The 16099-nt window shown below is 45.4% G+C and overlaps 1 protein-coding gene across 5 annotated transcripts in view; it reads right to left on the bottom strand.

Annotated features, from left to right (window-relative positions):
* The window catches only part of POU6F2 (POU class 6 homeobox 2), a 296977-nt gene that overhangs the window by 32267 nt on the left and 248611 nt on the right, over nucleotides 1-16099 (bottom strand). The window lies entirely within an intron of this gene.

Raw genomic sequence — 16099 nt, 5'->3', positions numbered from 1 at the left:
TGTCCAATCCCTTTAAAAAAGTAACTAGACCAGGTGCCATCATTATGTTCTGTAACAAGGAATTCCTTAGATTAATTACCAACTGGGTGAAAACATCTTTCTTTTTTCCCCTGTTCTGACTCCTCCACCAGTCAATTTTGTCCCAATATTATTATTGGAATAATATTGGTCATTTTATTCTCAATCTCCTTTTTAATGATCCTGAGCATGAAATGGTTCTTGGAGCATGCAGCTTTTTGGCTCGCCCCATTGTGAAAATTTCTCAGTTAAAGCCACTCTCTGTTTCCCATTCTTCAACCACTCCTTTATCCATAAGAGGACAAGCCCTCTTGTTTCCTAACTACTGAATTTTCTCAGGAGCTTTAATCAGGGCCTGTGTCAAACACCTTTTTAAAGTCTGCATATATAATATCCGTGGGTTCACCCACATCCATGTGCCTGCTGACTTTTTCAAAGACCTCTTAAGAGACTTCTGAGGCAAGACTTAGATGAGCAAGGACAAAAAAGGCAGTAACAACAGATAGGATGAACAACCAGGTCGGTGGTGTGGCAGTACTTGTGGGAGAGATGTCCTCTGCAGGTTGGTCCAGAATTTCTCCCACCAGTTTGTTGCCTGCTCAAAGCAGCCACTGTATTGGACTAATGAAAGGGCCACTGCTGCAACGTTTCACTTCTTATATTTCTTGAATGTTGCTAGATAGGCATTTATGTGGCAAGTGCCTATGAAAAATCAATACATGTTCCACGTTATTTTTCTGAGTGATAATTACATCGGCATCATTTGATCACATTTTCCATCCATATGCAATCTGGTGTCTGCCTACTGTTCACTTTTTACTCCAACAAAAAGCTGGTGTGTGCATGTGCATGTACAAAACCAGAAATCATCTGCAGCAATGGAAATTGTCGCAGCTCTGGGCCAACGTGCTCGCATAAAGAGAGCCGAACATTGAAGTGCCAGTGACATCTGATTTGGTTAGCGTTCTTTTAGAAATAATGTAATGTCAGGAATAGGTGCTTGAATGAAAGTGAACTTATGAATTGGACCTAGCTGGAGAAGACACTGTTAAAGTTGTTTGTTTGTGCATGCCCCAATGAACACTCAAGACAACTGAGCTGGGAGAAAGGGCCACTTTATTACCAGGTAAGATAGTACAGGAGAAGCAGAGAGACCTGCAGATGCTGTGGCAGCAAAGCACCTGTGGTGCGGAGGCCAGACCCTCTGAAGGCACCAGAATTGCATCTGTGCCCCAGGCTGTGCATGCACCGGACTCCAAGCCTGGCCCCATTACAGGCGGTGCAGCTTATCCAGGTCTTCACCCCAAGAAGGGGTGAGGCAGCTGGATTTCAGGCAATGCCACCTTGAGCTGCCAAGCCTCTGAGGTGGCCCTGCAGTCCTGGCCAGGGCCCCGTCCCTGCCCTCGTGCCGCTGGGCCCCTGAGGACTGAAAGTGGGTTCTGCCCTGTCCTGAAGGTGCACCCCAAAGTCCAGCTCACGCCTTCTATGCAGCACCACCTGCCATAAAGTAACCAAGGATAGTAGGAAAAAGAGGACCCCTTAACCCCCGGCAGTCTGGGGTAGGCGAAAAAACTGCCTGCCACCAGCCAATCTTGGCAGACAGCAAAAAATTCCTACCCAGCCTCAAACAGTGACCAGTAAAACTCAGACTACTCTAGGGATGGGCGGGTGGGTGTCAGCACTGTGCCCACGTGCAAAAGCAGAAGAGGGCTGGGCGCTGGTGCCCTAAGAACCCTCTGGGACCGCCCAGCTCCCAGCCCCCATCCAATCCCCTTTCAGGGAAGGAGGCTCTTGTGTTCTTAGATGGCAATACAAAGCTCCTGGATGGCAATACAAAGCCATGCTTTGCAGGATCGGCAGAATAATTGCAGTTAGCACAGGATGCAATCCTAACTGCGCCCTAGACCAGCACAAGTCGCATTGTAGGTGGCTTCATCACAACAGTTCACAACAGCTTTTATTAAGCTTACTCCTTCATTTCTATTTCCCTCCAGAAGATTAAGGTGACAAACTACTGTCTCCTACCCCTTTCTGCTGAGCAAATGGCATGTCCCTGTGAGCTGGTGTGCCATGGAGCTGGCTGCTCCATTTGAAAGCCCCTTGTTGTGTGTGCAGCCCAATCATTCTGAGAATGCCACCCCCAGCTAGTTGTCACCATTTCTGGTGGCCCTGTGTGATGACTCTCTGCACCTTTGTGACCACCCATGTAGTAAAATGTTTGTAAAATGGCTTCTTTGTGAACCACATCACATGGAAATGATCCTCTGAATTTTCTCTGAGAACATGTACTATATGAATTTCTCCATGTTTCTAAAAGAGAGGCTAGCTAGAAAGGTTCTGTTGAGTTCGTTCAGATTCTGTTACCCCAGAGCGGCTCCTCACAATCCAAGCAACAATAGTGGCACAGCGTATAATGGCACAATGTAAGATGCCATAAACTTTCTTGATGTCTGCCTCAAGAAGTCTGCCTTGTCCTTATCTGCATGATCCTTCTAAAGTGAACTTAATCAAAGAATAACACCCTTACAACCAAGAGTTCTTCTCAATACACTTTATGCCAAGGGTGTCAAATTTGTTTCATACAGCAGGCCAAATAGCATTCATGATGCCTACAGAGGGCTGGAAGTGATGTCATTAAGCAGGAAGTGATGTCATTAACACTCAATTCTAAGCTTCCTGGCACCTGCTGGAGAAGTGGGGCCAAAATGGCTACCATTACATCCAGCAGGTGCTGGAAAGCAGCTGGAAGTCTCCTTGGGGGAAGGGAACTTTTGTCCCCTTCCCCTGGGAACAGCCCCAAACCTCACAATGGGGCTTCTCAAGTCTGTGTTGACTATTTTGCCAATGAAGACTTGAGAGCATTCGGGTTGGGATGGAAGGCCTGATATGGAGTTATTAATCCTGGGCCCCTCCTGCCTGCTTCCTTCCCCCGCTCCACCCTCTCCCCAATTTCCCTCACCCTGGAGGGCCTCCCCACCCAAATAAACCTCTCCGCCACCCAGTGCTCATCCCTTGCTCCGAGTGGCATGCAGCTGGCGCTGGGCTCAGTGTGGACTGGTGCCAACAGTGACTGAGTGTCACAAGTGTGTTTTACGGCACCTTTGCAACACCCAGCACCAGCATAAGACTGGCACAGCAAGCTCAGGATTAGGTTCTAAGTAGGTCATGACCAGAAATAAGTGCATTTTTCTCCATTAGAAACTTACGCGCAAATGATAGAAGAGAATATATGCAAATATTGATCAAGTTTTCAAACTATGGGAGTGCCCAATTATCATGCAGGCCGCCCTTTCAGACAGTTCAGCAGCTGATGGTGGTGCTGGAAGACCCTGAGGGGCCGGAAAAAGAATTTCCATGTGCTGCATCTGGCACACGGGTCTTATGTTTGACACCTCTGCTGTGTGTCAATCTTCATGAAATTTACACAAACAATCCAAATCTACACTGTCCAACATTAATAAATATGCGAAAGCAGGTATTATGCACATTTTGAGTAACACCCTAAGACTGAGGTATTCAATCTGTGCATCCCGCCTCCCTGGTGAGGCATGGCTAGCCTCCAGGGGCGTCACCAGGAGAGAGGCTGGGCTGGGCGGCTCTGCTGCACGTGCTGCCTACAGACTTGCTGCTTTTCTGCAGCTGTGAACGAGGTGGGTGGGGCAGCGTGAGGCTGGGAGGGCGTGTGAAACATGGTGGGGGGAGGTGGGAGGGAAGGCTGGCTGAGTAGGCAGAGGTGCCACAACTCATCATGGAGCTCTCTCCATGTGCAACCTCACCCCAGGGACTACATTTCCCAGTGTGCCCTTCGCCCTGGACATCCTGGGATTGGTCAAGGCTGGAGGAAAGGAGAAGAAGCTTCAAACTGGGAGGGTAGAGTTTGCAGCTCAGCGAAGGAGGGAGCCAGCCTGCTCTTAGTGGGGGGTGTCCAAATGCCCCAGCCTGCATCCCTCCACCTTGCCTGGGGGAAACAGGGGTGGCATCTGCATGCTGGGTGTATGTGTGTGAGCAGCCCCCATCTGCTTTGGGGTGAGTTGTAATCTTTTTGTTTCTAGTGTATAATTATAACACCTTCATCCCCATTTTGGGGGGTAACTGAGGTGAGGTGTTGTAAAGGGGAGCCGTGGCCAAAGGCTACAAGGATCAGGGGGAGGCGCGAGCCAGAAAAGTTCAAGAACCACTGCCCTAAGAAATGTTAATATTACATATTAATTACATATTACATATTAATTACAAAAGACGAGTAATTGCTTGTTAAACTAGGAGAGATAGCAAACTATGAGCTTCATGATTTCAAACACAATAAAGTGTTGTTCATAATTACTATCTAGTTCTTTTAGATATGTTTTCCAAGCACCCGTTCACTGGGCAAAGAGGTATTTTTTTTAATATGTTGGCTCTCTTACGTTTAGTAGAGTGAGAGCAACTATCCTGGCATGGTGTTCCTCTCGGTGGCTCTTGCAGGTGTCTCCCTTGTCTCTTTTTTCAGAACCCTCCTCTCATTCCTTTGCTATCTCACCTATTTTGAAAATGTCCTTGTTGTCGGAAGTTGTAAAAATTAAATTGTTTATATTTACATTTTATTTAGTTGCTGCCAAATATTGCTGCTAAAATCTGCACTATTTTAAAATAAATTGTAGATTTTAAAATAAAGAGGGCCTGGTCCACTCCATATACCAATTCAGCACTTATGTGCAGACATTCCCACATAATTCAGAGGAGTTGCAATCTCCCTGTTGGACCTCCCCCATTTTTGGAGGAGCTTTTGGTGTGTTGAAATTTTGTGTCTGTGTCTGTCTGTCTGTGTTGGTTTCTAGGAGTTTAGCCACAGACCGTGCTCAAATGACTACTCCAAGTCAGAGTCAGCATGTGAACAAATCTTAGAATTTGCCTCCTCCCAGTTCTATGGAGTTGTTTTCTCCTCACCCTTATGAATTTTGCCTTTACCTTTATGAATCCCCTTTGCAATCAGCACAACTTTGACCAATGGGAGTTTTATGCCGTTGGCTGGATGGGCTATTAAGAGGCTGTACACCAGGGGTGCTCACAATTTTTTGGCTCGGGAGCTACTTTGAAACCCAGCAAGGCCCGGAGATCTACCAGAGTTTTTTTTTACAATGTTCGCGCCATCATAACATATAACATTTATGTGTACAATGTATGTTGGTGTACCTTGAGCCCCACTGAGTATAACAGGACTTACTCCTGAGTAGACATGCCTAGGATTAGGCTGTGAGGCTGCAATCCTAGCCACACTTACCTGGGAGGAAGCCCCATTGAGTACAATGGGCCTTACTCCCGGCGTTTCCTCCCAGATGCACCTGAAGGGGGGGGGTCGGCCCTCCGCGATCTACTCATTTTGCCTCGCGATCTGCCGGTAGATCGCGATCCACCTATTGAGCACCCCTGCTGTACACTGTTGTCTTTAAAGCATCCATGGAAGCACTAATCTAAATTTGATTCTTCCATCATCACTCCCACCTGTGGAACTTAACTAGTGGCAGCTGTAGTGAAAAACTTAAGTGAAATGAGAGGCCAGAGCAGAGACAGCCTCAGGCGGTGAGGGTGCCGTGGGACTCAGCTGCCTTATAGGTGTTTCTGTGAGGCGCTCTGCCTCAGGCAAGTATATTGATTTAAAACTCCCTGAAGGACAGCAGAAACATGGACATGGTTAAGCTCCTTAAGGACCCACACCATATTTTCCTTAGTCATACTATGTGAGTCAGAAGACGCTGGCGATAAATGAATTTTTTCCTTTCCATGTGGCGAGAGAGAGACTGTCTCACACACTTCTTAATAACTTGTGTGGTTGGGTTTGCTTCACTGGTCAAATGACAGTTCAGTGAAAGAACTGCAGTGGATATCCCCATTCTGTCCCAGTCACATAGGAGAAGGACTTTCAAGGAGGTGGATGTCATGCCCTCGGAGCAACCACTATTTGTTTTTCAGTACTGACGAAACTAGTTTGCAGAAAGGATTTGTGAATGGTCACTCTTTTACAATGGGTGGCTCAATCCTAGTGAATGCTGACAGTAACAGATTTCCAGAGCTCTGTTCTGCCTACAAGAAACTGGCAAAACCTGTTTACCGGATGCAGACATGACATGAGTGCACAGACAAAACATGTGTAACAATCCCCCATTCAGACTGGTTTCAACTCTCTAGAAAAATTATCATCTGTTGCCAGCTGAAGCTTCATCACTCTGAACTTTTCATTCAGAGGAGTTCCAGTGACTTTGGTGCAACTACTGCAGTATGTGTACTGCCAAGGCTGTATCCTCTTTATTCAATAAAAAGGACTGAAACGCTTAAAAAACACACACACGTACACACACACACAAAAGCAATTGTAAAGAAATGAATGAAAAATAGACATTAAAAAGTAGTGTTTTCAAGGGGATATACTTTACAAATCAGTCCATAAAGCAAGTCAGCTTCTATTTTGTAATTCTGTCCATTCTTTTTATTGCACGTGACATTTTACATTGTACCATGCAGTACATGGTGATAAAAATTTCCCTCCTTATTTAATTGTTATGCCTTCACTGGGTTTGAAAGGGGCTGCTTTACTTCCGTTTCTGTAGCATTTGCTAGCTTTTTAGTTGATGAAGTATTTTATTAGTTGGGAGCTGATGCTTAACTAAAAAGAAGCGATGCAGTGGGGGAGACACACATGCGCGTACACAAACACACACATACAAAAGAAATGAAAAGGCCTTTGGCAGTGTTATGAAGGCCTGGGACGGAATAATACACTTTAATAATGAGGGATGGAGCTACGGCTTTTGCTGATGGCTGTGACCGGCTCTGTGACCTGATTATGTCGCAGAGTGTCAGCAGCTGAGACACTACAAAAGCGAGCGCATCCCATCAAATCTATCTCCATTGTAATCACTCTTGCCGCTGAGAGGCTTGTTAGGAGCAGAGAACCCATCAGGCCTTATTAGCACCATTTACCATCAAGCTGCTCAGAGAGCCAATGGGTGCTCTTTCATTAGAATAATGAGAACCAAAGTACTCCCATTATCGAACTGGATCAAAAACACCATGCTGCCTGCTTAGTCTGCAGCTAATTGTGGATTAAAACTCTCTGAAGGTAGCTATCTTTGTTGATTAGCAAGAGTCATACACAAAGCTCTCTTTTCTCTCAGGAAGAAGATTTTCCTGTCAATGCAGCAGGGCTGAAGTCCATGGAAGAGTCTTTAACTGTATTCCAACCCTGTTAATCCACAGTGCAATTAACATTCTGTGACATAATACCCACAAGATAAGCCTTTTGTTGGTGACCTTTTTTCTATTTTTTGATTGTAGCACTATTCCAAAAGATAAGCTTTTAAAAATGGGGGTAATTCTGTTTGGTTAAGATAAACACAAGCTACATTCAGACAGCATGTTTCCAATTTGCCAAAATATGGGTTGGGGGATTGGGAACAAGCCCAGTGGTCAGATTGTCTGTACTCATGCACTCCCCCCTTCTCCATGCCCTTGGCTACCTGCTTTGATCAAACTATAGTTTCCCATTACATCCAATAATTAAACTGTGGTTTGAGTTAGCCCTTCAAATCAGGATCAAGCTATAGTTTGTAATCCTGGGTTGGAGGAGTCGTTGAAACTGGTTTGCTAGATTCCTTGTAATTGGACATTACAGCAAATGGTGATTTAATCAGGCCAGTCCATTGAGCTGAGCCCACAAAGACAGGAGGGGAAGATGGAAAGTATGAACACAGGGCTAGTCCTGGAATTCCTAAACCAGGTTGAGAGGATTTGATTTGTGAATGCATCTGTAGTCATACTAGTTGATAAAAGTATTGCTGTTTTCAAAAACTCTTACTTGCTTCCTTTAAAATGGCTAAATTTCAGAAAATGTTCTGCAGCCCCCACTTAAAGCACCACTGATGTCATCTGGACTATTCAAATGTAAGCAAGGAAAGGTTTGGACAGCATACTTTGAGTCAAACCGTTCAGGTCTAGTGATATTTTTAGGAATCCTCATTGCAGTTGTGTTTGCCTTATAAGCGGGAGATCTTGTATAAACATCGATATTGGCAACCTTCAGTCTCGAAAGACTATGGTATCGCGCTCTGAAAGGTGGTTCTGGCACAGCGTCTAGTGTGGCTGAATTCGGGAGTGACAATCCCTTCCACACCGGGAGCAAGTGCAGTCTGTCCCTGGTCTGTCTCCCTGGTAATTTGTAAAGGTCTGTAACCACCACCTGCAAAATTATGAGAGTTGTGTGACTGTCCATACCACATGGAAGGAAGGCATTTTGTTCTGCCTTTGTGCCCTTCTATGATTATTGAAGAACTGATGTCTAGTTAAAGAAGATTCCATTTATGATCACATGGAAATAGCCTACCAACTTTCATCTAGATGTGAACTATTTAATTCAATCCAAGTACTTTATGGAAGTCAATCCAAGTACTTTTTGAAGTACACTGAGGACCTCTTGCACAGTAATAGACACAATGTCATTTGACATTTGAGATATGCTAACAGAAACAGAATACTTATAGTAGGCCTAATACTTTTGTGGTAAAAAACAAGGGTGTGTTGTATGGGGCTCCTTCACCTTGCTAAGGAATTCTCTTTCTCGGTATAACATGTACTGACTAGGATGAATCAGCTTGTTCATCTCTGCCATTCTGACCTCTGTCACTTGCACATATGAAGGCAAAGACTTATCTAGGAAGTATATTAGGGATGCCAGAAAGTAGGCCTTAGCTAGGGAAAAAAAGTATGAAACAAGCAGTTTGGCAGTTAAATAACTACCTGAATGTGGCCAATGGGAAGTTCCACCTCAGGATGGACCAACCAAAATAGTGTGAGCTGGTTCCATTGCAACGCCATAAAAGGAGCTAGTTCATCTGAATCTGAATGTGTTTCAGCTCTGCCCATGACTGATGATGCCTTTAGCTCCTGCTGGAGATGAATTAGGAAATTGCATCAAAATAAATACTGTCTTAGGGAATGTTTCTGTCTAGGTAAGTTGTTATTGTCTTGTTTGTCTGTAACACAAAGACTTGGTCCCAGGACTCTTGTGTGTACTACTCCATCAGGCCTGGGATGGGGGCAGGATTTGGTCAGGCAGGCACACACCACATCTAATCGCCCTTCCTGGGCCCTATCCACCAACATAGGGCAACACGGACTTGCACCAGCAATTCAGCTCACATAGGTCCAAGTTACCCCATTGCAGCTGATGGGGCTTACTCCAGGGCAAGCAACAAATAGCTGCTGCATTGGTGCAGGGGAATTTGTGCTGGACTGGGGTGCACAACATGTTTTTGAGCAATTGCTATGGCTTCGAAGAGGAAATCACTAACTAAAGCCACCCTTGGCATGGAACTGGAAATGACTAATTAAGGGTCAACTGTGGCGTGCCACAGATGTTGAGAAGCAGAAGCCACTTTAAAAGGAAGCAGGTGAACAGAACTGCCTTCTGAATAAACATGTATGAGGATCTTGCCCATAGGAGTGGCTACTACTACTGTATTATCAGGAATATAGTGCTATATTAAGTGTTGTCTAGGATTGATATTTTAATTCTGCTTCCAGTTGATGACAGCTGATGTATTCAAAGGCCAAACACTGACAACTGTAGAAGTATGTTTAGCTGATGATATACCTTGCTGCACCAGCTACCACTTAGATTCAGGGTCTAATTCAAGGGGCTGATTGTGATCTGAAAGCCCTTCATGTCCTGTAACCAGCTTAACACAGAGACCACCTTTCCTTGCATGACCCCCCTGGAAAAAATCTGGAGGGAGAACCCTATAAGAAAGGTTTGATTGACAATGGTGAAGGGCAGGGCCTTCTCTGTCATGGCCCCCGAGGCTGTGAAATTTCTCCCAGAAGATCAGCAATGTATCTCCTTTTAATCTTCTGAAAGCTACATAGACATAACTATATATTATAGTTTAGCTATGTGTAACGGCCGCCTTAAGCTGGGCAGTCCCCAGCCAGTAAGGTGTTGCCTCGCCACGGTCCATTAACCTCATGGGGTGCGTGGGGTTTAGGGTGAAAACCGACAAGCGGATCGACAACTCTGCACCATGCAACAGAAAACAGAAAACTACTGCCCTAAAGCTGGGCACCTGGAACGTTAGGACAATGACACCTGGCTTCTCTGATGACCTGCAAGAAATAGACGACGCACGCAAAACAGCTGTCATCGACATGGAGCTGAGCAGACTGCAGATGGACATCGTCGCCCTTCAAGAGACTAGGCTGCCAGATTCCGGATCTGTCAAGGAGAGAAATTTCTCATTTTTCTGGCAGGGAAAACCACCAAACGAAACCAGGGAACATGGCGTTGGCTTTGCGGTCAGAAATACCCTGCTGAAATCCATCATCCCACCTACTGTGGGAAGTGAAAGAATTTTGTCCCTGCAGCTCCAGTCATCAGCAGGACCTATCACTCTCATCAGTGCTTATGCACCGACTCTGTCGTCTCCAGCAGAAGCCAAAGACAAATTCTATGATGACCTGGCCACCACTGTCAAGAAAATCCCTGTAAAAGAGCCATTGTTCATCCTCGGCGATTTCAATGCTAGAGTTGGTGCTGATAACAGTTCATGGCCCACTTGCTTAGGTCAGTTTGGCACTGGGAGGATGAATGAAAATGGCCAACGCCTGCTAGAGTTTTGCTGTCATCACGGTCTCTGTGTCAGCAACACGTTCTTCAACACAAAGCCCCAACATAGAGTCTCTTGGAGACATCCAAGATCAAAGCACTGGCACCAGCTCGACCTGATCCTCACCAGACGCTCCAGCCTTCCCAGCATCAAGATCACACGCAGTTATCATGGTGCTGCCTGCGACACTGACCACTCCCTGGTGTGCAGCAGAGTGAAACTGCAAACAAAGCGACTGTATCACACGAAAAAGGAAGGAAGGCCTCGCATTGATACCAGCAAGACCCGGGATCAGAGAAAAGTGGAGGAATTTGCACAAGCGCTTGAGGAATCTCTTCCAGGCCCGGCTGACGCAAACGCATCCAACAGATGGGAACATTTCAAGAATACCGTTTACAACACCGCCTTGTCCATATTCGGCAAGAAGACCAACAAGGTGGCAGACTGGTTTGAAGCCCACTCTGAGGAGTTGACACCAGTCATTGAGGAAAAGAGGAGAGCTCAAGCAGCATACAAGGCCTGTCCCAGTGAGTGCAACCTGCAGGTCCTCCGAACTGCTCGCAGCAAAGTCCAACAGACTGCCAGGAGATGTGCTAACGACTACTGGCTCCAGCTCTGTTCCGAGATACAGATAGCAGCTGACACAGGCAACATCAAGGGGATGTATGATGGTATCAAGCAGGCCCTAGGTCCAACACAGAAGAAAATTGCCCCTCTGAAGTCTGCCACAGGCGAGGTCATCCAGGATCGGGCGCAGCAGATGGAACGCTGGGTGCAGCACTACTCTGAGCTATATTCCAGAGAAAATGTAGTCACCGAAGAAGCACTGAACAACATTGAGTGCCTGCCTGTGCTGGAAGAGCTTGACAGTGAACCAACCCTAGAAGAACTTCACGTGGCCCTGGACTCCCTTGCCTTTGGCAAGGCACCTGGAAAAGACAGCATCCCTGCTGAAGTCCTAAAATGCTGCAAAGAGATCATCATCACTGAGCTGCATGAAATCCTCTGTCTCTGCTGGAGAGAAGGTGGAGTACCTCAAGACATGAGGGATGCAAACATCATCACGCTGTACAAGAACAAAGGTGACAGGGGTGACTGCAACAACTACCGCGGCATCTCTCTCCTTAGCGTTGTAGGAAAGTTGTTTGCCCGAGTTGTACTAAAGAGGCTCCAGGTACTTGCAGAGAGCGTCTATCCAGAATCGCAGTGTGGATTCCGAGCCAACAGGTCCACCACTGATATGGTATTCTCCCTTAGACAACTGCAGGAGAAATGCAGGGAACAACGACAGCCACTCTTTATAACCTTCATAGATCTCACAAAGGCTTTTGACCTGGTCAGCAGAGACGGCCTCTTCAAGATTCTCCCCAAGATTGGATGTCCACCCAGGCTCCTCAGCATCATCAGATCTTTCCACAAGGACATGAAGGGCACTGTTGTCTTCGATGGCTCCACATCAGACCCTTTTGACATCCGAAGCGGAGTGAAGCAGGGCTGTGTTCTTGCACCAACCTTGTTTGGGATTTTCTTCGCTGTCCTGCTGAAGCAGGCCTTTGGAACTGCAACAGAAGGCATCTATCTCCGGACCAGATCAGATGGAAAGCTCTTCAACCTCTCCAGACTGAGAGCAAAATCCAAAGTCCAGCTGAAATGTCTGCGTGACTTCCTCTTTGCCGACGATGCAGCTGTCACTACCCACTCTGCCAAAGATCTCCAGCAGCTCATGGATCGTTTTAGCAAGGCCTGCCAAGATTTTGGACTGACAATCAGCCTGAAGAAAACACAGGTCATGGTTCAGGATGTGGACTCACCTCCCTGCATTACAATCTCTGAGCATGAACTGGAGGTTGTCCATGACTTTGTGTACCTTGGCTCAACGATCTCCGACACTCATTCTCTCGATACCGAGCTAAACAAGCGCATCGGTAAAGCAGCTACCACGTTTTCCAGACTCACAAAGAGAGTCTGGTCCAACAAGAAGCTGACGGAACATACCAAGATCCAGGTCTACAGAGCTTGCGTCCTGAGTACACTTCTGTACTGCAGCGAGTCATGGACTCTTCGCTCACAACAGGAGAGGAAACTGAGCGCTTTCCACATGCGCTGCCTCCGACGCATCCTCGGCATCACCTGGCAGGACAAAGTTCCAAACAACACAGTCCTGGAACATGCTGGAATCCCTAGCATGTATTCACTGCTGAAACAGAGACGCCTGCGTTGGCTTGGTCATGTCGTGAGAATGGATGATGGCCGGATCCCAAAGGATCTCCTCTATGGAGAACTCGTGCAAGGAAAGCGCCCTACAGGTAGACCACAGCTGCGATACAAGGACATCTGCAAGAGGGATCTGAAGGCCTTAGGGATGGACCTCAACAAGTGGGAAACCCTGGCCTCTGAGCGGCCCGCTTGGAGGCAGGCTGTGCAGCATGGCCTTTCCCAGTTTAAAGAGACACTTTTCCAACAGTCTGAGGCTAAGAGGCAAAGAAGGAAGGCCCATAGCCAGGGAGACAGACCAGGGACAGACTGCACTTGCTCCCGGTGTGGAAGGGATTGTCACTCCCGGATTGGCCTTTTCAGCCACACTAGACGCTGTGCCAGAACCACCTTTCAGAGCGCGATACCATAGTCTTTCGAGACTGAAGGTTGCCAATACATGTGTAACGGAAACCCTATATCCCCTTCTAAGTGCTTTGACGTAGTCAGCAGATAAGGGGGAGAAGGTGCACATTCTCACCCAAAACTGGTGTAAGCTTGGTCTGAAAACCTCTTTTTAAGAAGACCTTTCTGAAAGTTGATAGTGGTGCTGGTTGATCGGGGGTTCCCTTTTGTAAATGCATTTATTTTTATTGTGGCTTTAGTGGCATTAATTCAATTTTTAGTTTTGAGCAGAACAGGTGGTCGTTGAAAGTCATATGTTATAAGCTACATCAAGCATAACTGAGGTGGGGGGAGAAATAATTTATACTAAATAAATAAAATTACATTGGCTAACTTAAGCAAGGGCTACCTGTTTCCTCTTACTTTTCTCTTTCAGGACTCTAAAAATATATAAACTACAATAAAAACAACAACCACCGAATATACACAGATAAATGGCTGGTTCCAGGACTCTTGTGTGTACTACTTCATAGACCACAGAGCATAGCAAGAATGAGGTCCTACTTTTCCCTGAAACCTGAGGAATTATTGGATCTTTTGCAGAAAATAAATATGCAGCAATACTGTAAAGCCCCTCCTGTAGTTTTATTCAAGCACAGGCTGATGTGTTTGGTCAACAGCTTACCAACACAGTCCAATTATTTGTCTTCCTGGGACAGCCTGAAAGACGTGGAGGGGGGGAGGAACCCCCTTCTGCTGACAAACTGTCATCGTTTTATATCTCGCAGCCTGAAATTTACGTCCTACGTGCCTCGTGCCTCCTGCGAGTGGAGAGTTTGCACTATTTCTGGAGTACAGATATAAACAAGCAAGCTTTCTAGATGGAACTGATCTGACTATGAGTTATAGGCATTATAACCAACTTTTCTTCCATTCCAATACTCCATCCCTAACAGAAATTGTAATAGGCTTTTGAAGAGCCTCCATTTAAAGCTGGCTGCATAAAATGATCCTTTGATGAAAAGGGATTGAAACAAGGGTTAAAGTAGACACTGAAAGGTTATTGTAGAGGGCACATTGGTCGTGCAATCCTCCTTTAATAAGTGTGGTGTGCACCTGCGATAAGATGATTCATTAGATAAGGCCTCACTTTGACAAGCTCCATCGTTCAACCCTCGGGGTAGTGATGGAACAATTCTGAACCCACCCAGTAAATATAACAAGGTCAGCATTTTTTCTTCTGGAACTTCTATGGGGAGGCTGGGCTAGAAGTCATCTTTGTATATGCCTTATGTTAATAGTGATTAAAAAACAAAGGCAAAGTAAGTGGTAGGTTTGAAGAGACTCCTTTGTGTGTGTGTGTGTGTGTGTGTGTGTGTGTACACAAGCACAAAGTTTAAAATGCCACTTCTGCCTCAGGTAGATTAGTGAGTCCCAGACATGGGAAAAACAAAGAAGAAAATGACTGTTTCTGCATTACTGAACAATTCCTTTCATTGAGGAAGCACAAAGTTATGACTGCCAGTTTCAAAAACTATACCATATTCTAAATGGAAGTGTCTCACTTCAAGATAGAAACACTTCTTCCCAGTATCACTATTCCAAACAGACTGGAGGGCCTTTGGGTTGCTGTATGTGAGTGGCTTTTAAAAATGGAAAATAATAACAAAAACAGTTGAAATGCATTTGTGTGCTTGTCTAATGGTGTGCAGGACCCAAGTTATTAGACTTTGTATGGACAGGAGAACAGAACTGCCACTTGAAAAAAAAAGCAACTCCTAATATGCCCCAAACAGCAACAGCAACATAGATGCCCACTCTTTTAAAAATTTTAATTGCCGTCTAAAAATAACCTCCCTAACTTGCATCAATAAAATTGGCAGCATCATGATTTTCCTGAACTTTTTTACAAATTTAAAAACAAGCAAATTTGAAAACAAATCAAAAGACAGAACTCAACTAAAATGGTGTTTTTTAAAAAAATTAAATCTGTTGCAAGTTTCCTTGGAAGTAGTTCTATGGAATTCAGAGAAGTCCAGCTAGAGTAAAACTCTCAAGGATCCCCATTCTGTGAACTCCTCTCCCATTAGGTGTTCAACTTAATACTGAATGTTTGCAGTCCATGGACCAATTTGAATCACATCTGACTTGCTGTCCAATCACATGAAGAAGAGTAAGTACTATCATATCTCTTCCTCTCTACACTTGGCATGCCATTCCATTCTCACACAATCACAGGGTGGGTAGCTGGGTAGAAGATTCAAACTACCCTTAATTGTGTGGTTAAAATACTACTTAAAGTATACCTGCAAACTTGTCCTCATGCAATAGATGGCTGGTCCTGAATCACTCACTCTTCATCTCATATTTCACGGCCCTTTGGCCCCCCCACTGTTTACCATTTACAATCCACACCATTACAATGTGTGTGTGTGTGTGTGTGTGTGTGTGTGTGTGTGTGTATACATTTGCTTGCCCATTGGTGCATCTCAAACTGTCTATACATACACACCCGTGATTTATGTAACAATAAATGTGTTAATTTTGAAGGTGCCACAGGAGCCCTTGTTGATTTTGCTCAGGCAAAGCTATCTCCTTGGAAAACCTAGGAGGAGAGCCCCACTGAACTCAGAGACTCACTTCTCGAGTATATAGGACTAAATTGGGTCATAAGTGCTTCACTCCCGATGAAATTATAGGCTTTCACTGTGCTTAAATAGACCTTTAAATAGATCCATATTATTAGCATTTGATTCTCAAAGCACCTTTCAGGATGAATATTCATTTCAAACTGGTTTGTGCCCCAGTTAGTCATTTTAAACTTGAATACTGTGTTCAAGTATCAGTCATTC

The sequence above is a fragment of the Tiliqua scincoides genome, chromosome 5, assembly GCF_035046505.1.
Source record: "Tiliqua scincoides isolate rTilSci1 chromosome 5, rTilSci1.hap2, whole genome shotgun sequence".
NCBI lineage: Eukaryota > Metazoa > Chordata > Lepidosauria > Squamata > Scincidae > Tiliqua > Tiliqua scincoides.
Note: the sequence above shows the minus strand (reverse complement) of the source record. Positions and strands in the feature narration are given on the sequence as shown.